The sequence below is a fragment of the Callospermophilus lateralis genome, unplaced genomic scaffold (genome assembly GCF_048772815.1).
Source record: "Callospermophilus lateralis isolate mCalLat2 unplaced genomic scaffold, mCalLat2.hap1 Scaffold_1036, whole genome shotgun sequence".
Classification (NCBI taxonomy): domain Eukaryota; kingdom Metazoa; phylum Chordata; class Mammalia; order Rodentia; family Sciuridae; genus Callospermophilus; species Callospermophilus lateralis.
Window position 1 is genome coordinate 11,878 of NW_027510552.1, and position 10,711 is coordinate 22,588.

The following is a 10,711-nucleotide window of genomic DNA, read 5'->3' on the forward strand; positions in this document are numbered from 1 at the left end:
TTGCTAACATCCCCAGTGTTTCCTAATAGGTAACATGAGACTAATGTTATTGCCTACAATACAGAATGGTGGTGACTAAATAATATATACAAGAACTGAGAACAATGCCTAGAATATTTTAAATGCTTTCTATTTGATAGTGAAAATTTCAATGATGTATATTTTAATAGGAATTTTTTTAAGAGTTTATCCCTAAGCACTAAAAAATAGCATAAAGATGTCTTTTGTTTAAACAGCTAATAGCATTATTATCTAAGGTTGATATTTAATTTTGATTTTTAATTTAATTTTACTATTTTTTAAAAGTTCATATGAAATTAGTTTGAATTTAACATACAGTAAATACAGAGTTTGAGTACTGCTTTTCAAATCATCCAAATAAGTTTATGCCTAATTAAATGGTAAAGAACAATTTATAGTAATTTTGAATATTGCATACAATGATTCTAATATATCAAAGTGAGGATTTACTTAGAGCTAATTTATGCAATGTAGCCATAATACAGAGAGTAGTTGGTATCAGTTCCTTTGAAAACATGTTTATTTTTGTTTAGAACATTTTAATGTAATGTTTTTGTATTATTATTACCGCTGTTGACCGGTGATGAGTCCTTGCTTCCCCAGTGTTGAAGAATAACACCAAAGAAGCACGCCGAGGCAAGGTCAGAGTAGAAATTAGAAGTTTATTAAAGGACAGCAGAAAAGACTTCTCCAGGAGGAAGAAGGGGACCCAAGAGGTGGAATCCGTGGAAGTGCGGTTGTCTCCCCTTTTTATAGTTTTGGTGATGGAATGTAGGTTGGAAGGCCCATGGGGTGGGACACAGGTGGGCCAAACAAGTAATCTGGGCAGGAAGGACTTCATTATCACTTCTTGGGATGGGCTATCTCCAAATATGTTGGGGGCTGTTTCCTGGGTTCCATTAACATTTCTTTGGGGTGGACTTTGGCCTAGGGCCTTTCTGGGACTTCATTAACATTCCGTGAGTTGTCCTGCTTTTCTCAGAATCATTGTCAGCATGGCCTCCATTTTAGATCTTATTTACCTAACTACACTGACTACCTAACTTTATATCTGGCTTCACTATTGTACTATTTTCAGAACATAAAAAATAATTTAACCTCATTTTTTTTACTGTTAAGAATTATTAAATGAAGAATTACAAACATTGTCCCAATATCACACTTACTTCAAAATAGATTATCATCACATTCTGAGTCATTGAATGCAAAACATTGTGTAAGAGAACATTAACAACTCAGTGTGGATTGTGAGTAACCACTGATAAAGTGGTTACGTTTTCCTGGATGCTCTTCATTAGGAGCTAGAACTCATCTTTTATATTTCTTGGTGTTGTTGATTTATTCTTTCCCCTTTAGTAGTCACTTTTTTTTTTCACCTCAGGAGTAGGTATAATAATTAGCTCATTTAAAATAAATGTGATAACATAGGATCAGTCACTATTGCTACTAAAATATAAATTCTCAGTGGTAAAAAAATTCTAGAAACTAAGAAAATCATCTTCAGTGTGTGCTTCAAGGAGTCATATGCTTTAAGGGTATTATGTAAATAAAGCAATAAATGAGTTTGACTTAACTTTTACAAGAAGACAGTTTCTACTCAAAACATCTTATGTCAGCATAAATCATATTGGAGTATAATTTATTTCATCTCTGTTGTTTCTTAGCAAAACCCATTACAAAAGACATAATCAGATGGGAAATACGATCTTGAAAATTCTCCAATAAGAATGGCTTAGAAATCATGGCACTTCCTTGCTTCTCTTACTAAAGGAAACTGTTTTTCCCTGTAGAAAACTATTTTTCTCCTCAGCATTGTCACTTGAATATGGTTTGTCCCCCAAAACTTCAGGCAGTAGGTTAATCTCAATGCCATGTGCTAATTGTATTAAGAAAGTGGAAGCTGATTCCATTCATGATGCCAGAGATGAGTCATTGGAAAGTAATTAGGATTAAATAAAGTCATTGTGGTCAAGTTACCATGATTTTATTTTAGTGGCTTTATAAGAAAAGAGAGAGAGAGAGAATACACATACATGTGCAAGCTTGCCATCTCTTGCCATGTGAGGTTCTGTGCCATCTCCCGAGTCTGTCAACAAGACCATAATCAGATACAGAGTCTAGACCTTGCACCTCCAAAACACCTCCAAAATAACCTCTTCTGTTTTTTTGTTTGTTTGTTTTGATAAAGTAGGTTGCCTCAGGTATTCTGTTGTGATAATAGAAAATAGACTAATGCATCCTCTCCCAGTTTTTATAAGAGAAAGTACTATCAAAACAATATGTATATGTAGGTTCCAACTCTGACCCCTTCCTACTATGTGTATTGCTAAAATTCTGCTCCAAGATACCATTATCTTTCTCCTAGACTGCTTCAATAAGCTTCCAACTTAGCCTTCCTCCCTCTATTTTTCTTTTTTTAAATAGTTCATTCAACAAGCAAAAACCAGATACATGAAAAGTATACACAAGGTCATGGTCCTACTTTTCGGGCTTCCCATTAAAACTGGATGCACTTATTTCTGTGGTCTCTTCCTGGAATTCTTCCCTTAGGTTTCTGATTAATTCCATTATGTTCCTAATTAAATGTCACCTCCATAGAGGAGTTTCTCCTAAGCTCTCTAAGTAGAGCTCTTGTTCTTCCAAGACATTTTCTATCCCTTCATCCTGGTCAATTTTCTTCATAGCATTTACCACTATCTGATACTATATTAGTTACATATCCATGTCTGTGCTCTTGTCCTCTGTGTATTACTATATATTTAGTATCTGCAGACATGTCTGGCAGGTAATGGCATATAATAAACACTTCCTGAATGAAAGAATGATTGGTTTCAATATTGGACTGTTATTGATTTTATGATCCAATATCATCTAGTATCATCTCCTTCTTTCCTGTTTTTGTGATCCTTCTTCAGTTTTTAGTCTTCAGCAAAAGTGGGCTCATTTTATTTCCTCTTATTCATCTCCTCTCCAATTACTGCCTTAACTCTAACAAATCTGACTGTGGATATACTGTGGTTAACTTCTAAAGACAAATAAACATAGCTTCAGTTGTCTTTCCTGATAATTTGCTCTTTCCATGACCCATTAGGACATTAAAAAAAATGAAGATACTTTCCACAGTTTGTTGGTGATGTTCTTCCTCCTCCTCCCTTCCCCCTTTTCCTTCCTGCCCCACTGCCAACCCACACCCCCTTCTTCTTGTTGTTCTTCTTTTCTGGGATTAAGTCTTCTGATTTTTATGTAGTCATGACCTCAAAGTGCATCTCTCATTAAGTGCAAAATCTAGAAAGGGTATTAATGTTAGATTGTCTTTGTGAGTTTACACACGTGATGACAGAAATATAAGGTACTTTGTTTTCCTTTCAGATCTTCAACTAAAGACATGGATTCAGAAGAGAAGGAAATTGTGGTTTGGGTGTGCCAAGAAGAGAAGATTGTCTGTGGATTAACTAAATGCACCACCTCTGCTGATGTCATCCAGGCTCTGCTGGAGGAACATGAGACAGCATTTGGCGATAAACAATTTCTGCTGGGGAAGCCCAGTGACTACTGCATCATAGAGAAGTGGAGAGGCTCAGAAAAGGCTCTTCCTCCACTAACCAGAATCCTGAAGCTCTGGAAAGCATGGGGAGATGAGCAGACTAATATGCAATTTGTTTTGGTTAAAGCTGATGCTTTTCTTCCCGTTCCTTTGTGGAGGACAGCTGAAACAAAATTAGTGCAAAACACAGAGAAACTGTGGGGGCTCAGCCCAGCATATTACATGAAGACATTGCCACCAGACAAATAAAAAAGAATAGTCAGAAAAACTTTTCAGAAACTGGCTAAAAATTAAGCAGGACATAGTTTCTCATGACCGAGAAAATATGGAGACATTAGTTCATCTGATTATCTCCCAGGATCATACTATTCACCAGCAAGTACAGAGAATGAAAGAGCTGGATCTGGAAATTGAAAAGTGTGAAGCTAAGTTCCACCTTGATCAGGTAGAAAATGATGGGGAAAATTATGTCCAGGATGCATATCTCATGCCCAGTTTCAGTGAAGTCGAGCAACAGCTGGACTCACCGTGTGAGGAAAACCAGATTCTGGAAGACCTGAGTGAAAGGGATGGAATTGTACAGCTGGAAGAACGACTGAAATATTACAGAGTGCTCATTGATAAGCTCTCTGCAGAAATAGAAAAGGAGGTAAAAAATGTTTGCATCGAAATAGGTGAAGACACAGAAGGGGCAGCTGCTAGTGAACTGGAAAGCCATAATTTAGAAAATGTTAAGGGTGATTTGGAGAAAAGCATGAAAGCTGGTTTGAAAATCCACTCTCATTTGAGTGGCATTCAGAAAGAGATTAAATACAGTGACTCACTGCTTCAGATGAAAGCAAAAGAATATGAACTCCTAGCCAAGGAACTCAATTTGCTTCACATTAGCAACAAAGATGGCTGCCAGTTAAAGGAAAACAGAGGGAAGGAATCCAAGGTTGCCAGCAGCAGTGGGGAGGCTCCTCCCTTTACTCAAAGGGCATTTAAAGCGTATACAAATGACACAGACTTGGACACTGGCATCAGCTCCAACCACAGTCAGGACTCAGAAACAACTGTAGGAGATGTGTTGCTGCTGTCTACATAATTCAAATGGTTCTTTCTGACCTGCTTTAATACTGTTCATGTTTGTGGAATTTAGGAAGAAACTATTTTAAGTATAAATTACTAAAAATGAATAAATCATGTTAAGGTATTCAGTCATTAATACAAACTAGTGAGATTTGTTTTGTTTTGTTTTTGGTAAAAGATTTCCAATGTACCTTTAATTATCATAGGTTCAAGCAGTGAACTATTTATTAGGAATGCAGCAGATCTAGCTTATTTAATGGGAATTATTTGATAACCTCCTATAGCTTCTATAGAAAATGAATTACATAAATGTTAAAACAATTCTCAACATTACACAAAACATTGAAACTGTACGCATGGAGAATTAGAATTAAAATGTGTTGTAATATCTTTTTCAACAATTTATAGTTAGAATGTTTAAAACTGTGAATTATATAATAGCTATTATGTTGTAACTGCATTCATTCCAATTTTAGTTCTTTTAATATTTAGATTTTACATCATATCATGTCTGCCATTTCCTCTACCCTTCTATCTATTTAACCCTATGCAACAGGTGGCTCTTGGGACATGTGTAAGTCATGGCAGAGGATCAGAGTGGCTCTAGATGAGGCCAGTCCAAACACTGCATACAAACAACGACTTTTCTAAAGAAACTTATATTACGAGTTATACATTGGCTTTTGCTGTCTGGTAATCTAGGTCTTATAAATAATAAAACCAATGTTTTGTACGTGTTCATTCTTTGAGTGATGTACGTGTCAGAGAAGAAATCAAAGAGTCAAAGTATTGTTTCTTTATTCTCTGTTTACCTAAGTTGAAGCAATAAAGTTGAAGTGATAAAATTCAGTGTTCCTCAAATGGATAAAATAGTGTTCTGTATACCCAAATTATTAGCATTTGTCTCTGAACATAAAGAGGGAAACTCACGTGATAAAAAGACTTATTTTGGTATACTATCACCGAAACTGTCTTTTGTAGTACTTTATCTAAGGTGCTTAAAAGAAGCTAGGTATTTAAAAAAGCACTAGCACCATCCCAAGCATTCTAGTAAAAATCTGTGAATTGAATGGATTTTTTAGGTTCTATCTTGACCGACAGTCATTATAGTGCCAGGCTACATTTGGTTGCCTGATTTTAATTAGAGATATATTTTCTCCCTCCTGTCCTTCTTTCCTTCCTCACTTCTCCTCTGCCTGCTACCTGCCTTTCTTTCCTCCTTTCCTGATTAGATTGCTCCCTTCCTCCCTGACAGTGAACATGGGAGGTAATCATATGCAAAACAGTTTTATCATTTTTTGTACTATTAACTGAGTCCTTCTGCAGTTTATTTTATTTTATTAGCTGACACTTGCCCTACATGTCAGGGTATGTAAGTAGAAATGTTATTTCACGTAGTTCTAATTTGTGGATACTTGGTTAAGATTCCCATTGTTTCCCATTTCTTCCCTTTTATTCATAGGATAGTGCAGGTTTTAACTCAGTATTCTTTCCTTTTGTTCCCACTTTTAAATTTGAAAGAATTTGATTTTTAACAATTCTATCACTGAAATTTTCTTTTCTTGTTCTTTCATTCCTTCCTCCCTCAGTTTTCCACCCAACTTTGAGAAATTATTTAGAATTTCCATAGTGTTACAATTTTCAGGAACATCTGTTATCATTTCTTGTATTTGAAGTTGGTTGACAAGATAGGAATTTAGGTTCCATGGAAATTGTGATAAACACTAAGTAATAATGCTAACATGGGCTTTTTAAAAAAAGAAATAATCAAATAAATCACCTTTGAAAGGAAACTTTACCTGTCTAATAGCTATTAAATCATTAAACAAAAGGTTAAGCTATTGACATATTCATTGTTCACTGCTAGGGATTAAATTCAGATCACTATAAGTGATAAGCCCATTGTAAAATTGTTTTCTTACAGTGAAAGTAATCCCTTTGGATTACTCTTGTGTTTAGTGAGAAAATAAAGGAATACTGCCTATCTCCTTATGTAATCTCACTAGTTACTTGAATTCAGAAGAGGTTCTGAAAAGAAATAAAACAGGAAAAATAATTTCATTTCAAAAACAGAATTAACTTCTGCTTTTATATTGGTAAGTACAGTGATGCATTCTAAAGGTCAATTGTTCTATATTTTACAGTAAACAATCTTTAAAACTCTTAGTAAAAGGCAGAAATATTGATTTTTCAATTCACTTTAGAATTTTGATTTGATCTTTAGTTATGTAAATATGTTAGTGCTTTTGATCACTATATGTTAAACCATTAATTAGTTACCATGGTGAATTTCTAATTACAAAAAGAAATGTTAAAATACAGTGCCCTCATGTTTCTATTGAGGTATTCATTATTGAACCAAATAAGAATTAGAGTTATGAATACAGGATTTGATAAAATTTTAAGGCTTTTATTATCAATAGAGTCTTTAAAATATTTATAAATCCCTCAGTAAAATGACAGGTTAACTATGAAATGGCTATATACAGCTAGAAGAAGCAAACCAAACCCAACTTCTTACTATACATTTTTATAACTAGACCTGGATTTTCACAGATGGTACCTTGCTTATCCTTCCATTGGGGATAACTGTTTTTATTTACTTTTTTTCTTCATTAACCTTCTACTTAAATGTTCCCATTTTCTCAGTGCTTCAATATGCTCTTTTCTCTGAAACATTTTTTTTGCATTCCACCAGTTATAGTCTCTTATCTCTGAACCCATGAATATTTTAGATGAACTTCTCATTTAGTTCAGCATTTATATTCTACCCTAGGTTATACTTATTTATGTGTTTATATCTAATTTCTCTTTCCCCACAGAATCCTTATCAAGCTACCTTATCATTTGTCTTGCTAACTTTGGTCTCTCCCACCAAACCCTTACTCAAATTTATAATTGAATCGCTAAATTTTTGATAGATGTGACATTTCATATCTGTATTTTTTTACATGGTAAATGACTTGTGCATTTTATACATAAATATGCATTTCTACAGGCATAAAATATCAACAGGAATTCTATCTATAAATTTTGAGAAAAAGGCACAAAATCTTGTGGTTATATATTTTTGCAATGTGGCATAATTTTTAATTGACAATAAAAATTGTACATTGTACTGTAATGTGAGGTTTTAATACATGTATAGACTGTGCAATGTTCAAAACAAAGTAAGCATTCAATTTTAATTTATTTTAATTCACAGAACTACTGATTTAAAACAACTGAAATATTATCTTCTAAATAATTTTAATTGCAAGTTTATAGAATTTTTCTCAACATTTTGTACTTTTAAGAAAAATATGTAGAGTTGGGCTTGAAGTGATAGAAACACAAAAAAACTTTGAAGTATCCTAAATAAAATATATATGTATATATATTTTATTTCTCTTATTATAAAGAATAAATCATCCTTCATTAGTGTGTAGAAGCTAATCTGTTAAATTTTTATTTTTATATTTATTTAAACATCTTTTGTATATAACAAAATATATTTCTGAGGCTACATTTTATAATTTTTCAAAATAGATTTACTGCTACCTATTTAAAATGTGTTTTTCTAGTGACAAAATAATACCTTATAATTTTGATGTGATTTAAAAAAATATTAGGTTATTTCTTTTCATATTGCCTGACATGATTAATAAACATTATAGGACAAATAAAAATATATATCATTTCTTCAAGTTGTTACTGATCCAGAATGATAAAAGAAATAATTGTACCTTGTCACATGATATTTCTTTGGGGGTGTGCTAATTTGCTACATAAAAAATAAATTTGATGCAAAGTTTTAACTATATAATTGCTAAGCTCTCTCATACAATTTATTTTAAGATCAATTATTATTTCATGATGGTATAAATATATAGCAAACAAGAAATAACAAAACTTAATAGGTTTCATACATAATTGTCCTGATCTGTCATGAAAGAATGTCATAGTACTAGGAATTAAACACAGGGATACTCAACCACTGAGCCACTCCTCAGCCCTATTTTGTATTTTATTTAGAAATAGGGTCTCACTGAGTTGTTTAGCACTTTGCTTTTGCTGAGGCTGGACTTTGAACTCATGATCCTCCTGTTTCAGCTTCTAGAGCCTCTGGGATTACAAGTGTGCACCCACTGAGCCCAGCTGTCTGTAGTAGCTCTTATGTTGATTTTAATCATCCTTTTTAATTTAATTTTATTTTATTTTTTGCTTTCTAGAATAAAATCACTTTAATGTGAAAATATATAATAAATAAAGGGCAAATCTACTAGAATTTATTTTGTCCTCTTTCTTACTTCTCAAAATAAGCCTCCAATTATGACTGGTTTAAATAACTAAGTCACTTAAGCCATAAAGAAATTCACTGCCTCATTCTGTGAATGACCATAAAATTATTAAAGATTGTACATAATGTCCAGCAAAACACACAGGAATAAGTTAACACTATTTTTAGGCCAATATAGACTCAATAGTGAAAACAAAATGAGCAACTCATTTTCTTAATATAAATTTAATTTTTGTATTCATAAATGGTTGGGATAGAGAATCATGATTTTTAAGTTTGTAATTGGTAGGTTCATGTCTGTTATGGTTTAGATATAAAGTGTCTCCCGAAAGCTCCTATATGAGATACTGTAAGAAAGTTTGGAGGTGAAATATTTGGGTTATGAGAGCCTTAATCTAATCAATACATTAATTCATTTTAATTAATTAGCTGGGTGGTAACTGTAGGAAGGTAGAATAGAGCTGTAAGAGGTAGGTCCCTTCAGGGTTTTTGTATTTTGTCTGTGGGAGCAGAGATCACACTGTGGTTCCTGGTTGCCATGTTCTAAACTACGTTCCTCCATCCCCTGCCACTATGATGTTCTGCCTCACCACAGGTGCCAAAAAATGACATCCACTATCTATGGACTGAAACATCTGACACCATAAGCCTCAAGTAAAATTTCTCCTCTAAAATTGTTATTGCCAGGTCTTTTGGTCACAGCAGCAAAAAAAGTTAACTAAAACAATATAAGAAAGTGAAAAAAAAAACAGTGATTACCTTAATTTCAGTGATTATCATAATTTATTTAACTAGTTCTCTAAATGCCAATGGACATTTAGATGGTTTCCTATCTTTACCATTATACATAATGTTACCCTGTCAATGAATTTCTAAGATGATAGCTAGATTGCTTGATACAGAAATATTGGCTGAAATGGTGGCAAATGCATTTTTAATTTTAAGAAACATTGACAATTTCTATGGAAATAAGGAATTCAAATATTATATTCTTATGTAGACATATCAGACACCTTTTATAGAAGGCTGCTATTACATTTTATACATTTATCTATATGCATATATGTATATAGAGAGATATATTTATGTATATAATGGCATATAAGTATTTACTTTTGGGTAAAACTCAAATTACATTAAAAAAAGTGCATCACAAAAAGTACCTCTCTCTTCTGTGGCCTAGTTACACAAGTTTCTTGGTTCAAGCATATCAAATGTTAATTATTATTTATGAATTTTATGTATTTACATACATACATTTTTATCTTTTTTCACAAAATGTTGCTGACTATAGAGACTGTCTGCTTCTTGTTCTTTTCACTTAACACTTGTCTCATTTTGATATGGGGAAGTTCTGGGGATGGTTCTCTTTTGTTCTATAGAGATTGCTTTTCTGTTTGATGGCAGCAGTTTCCTGCAGACCTATTGCATAAATTAACTAATTTATTTAACTAGTTCTCTAAATGTCCATAGGGTTTCCTATCTTTACTATTAAAAATAATGTTACCCTTTCATTGAATTTCTAAGAGACTAGATTGCTAGACATAGAAATATAGGCTGAACTGGTGACAAACGCATTTTTAATTTTAGGAAACATTGACGATTACTATGGAAATTAATTCTCTGTGACCTAAGTTGAAAATGTACTCTTCATTTCCACTTTTTGTTTACTTGTATATTTTAATGCAAACCAAATTTAAGTCATATAGTTCAATTAGTTGTATTTATGGATTAATAACTCATGATCCTTTTTTTGTTTGTTTGTTTTTCAGTACTGGGGATTGAACCCAGGAATG

At 32.9% G+C, this 10,711-nt stretch overlaps 1 pseudogene; it reads left to right on the plus strand.

The window, feature by feature from the left end:
• Nucleotides 1-2,795: 2,795 nt before the first annotated feature.
• LOC143388071 (ras association domain-containing protein 9-like) lies at nt 2,796-4,652 on the plus strand (annotated as a pseudogene).
• Nucleotides 4,653-10,711: the final 6,059 nt, after the last annotated feature.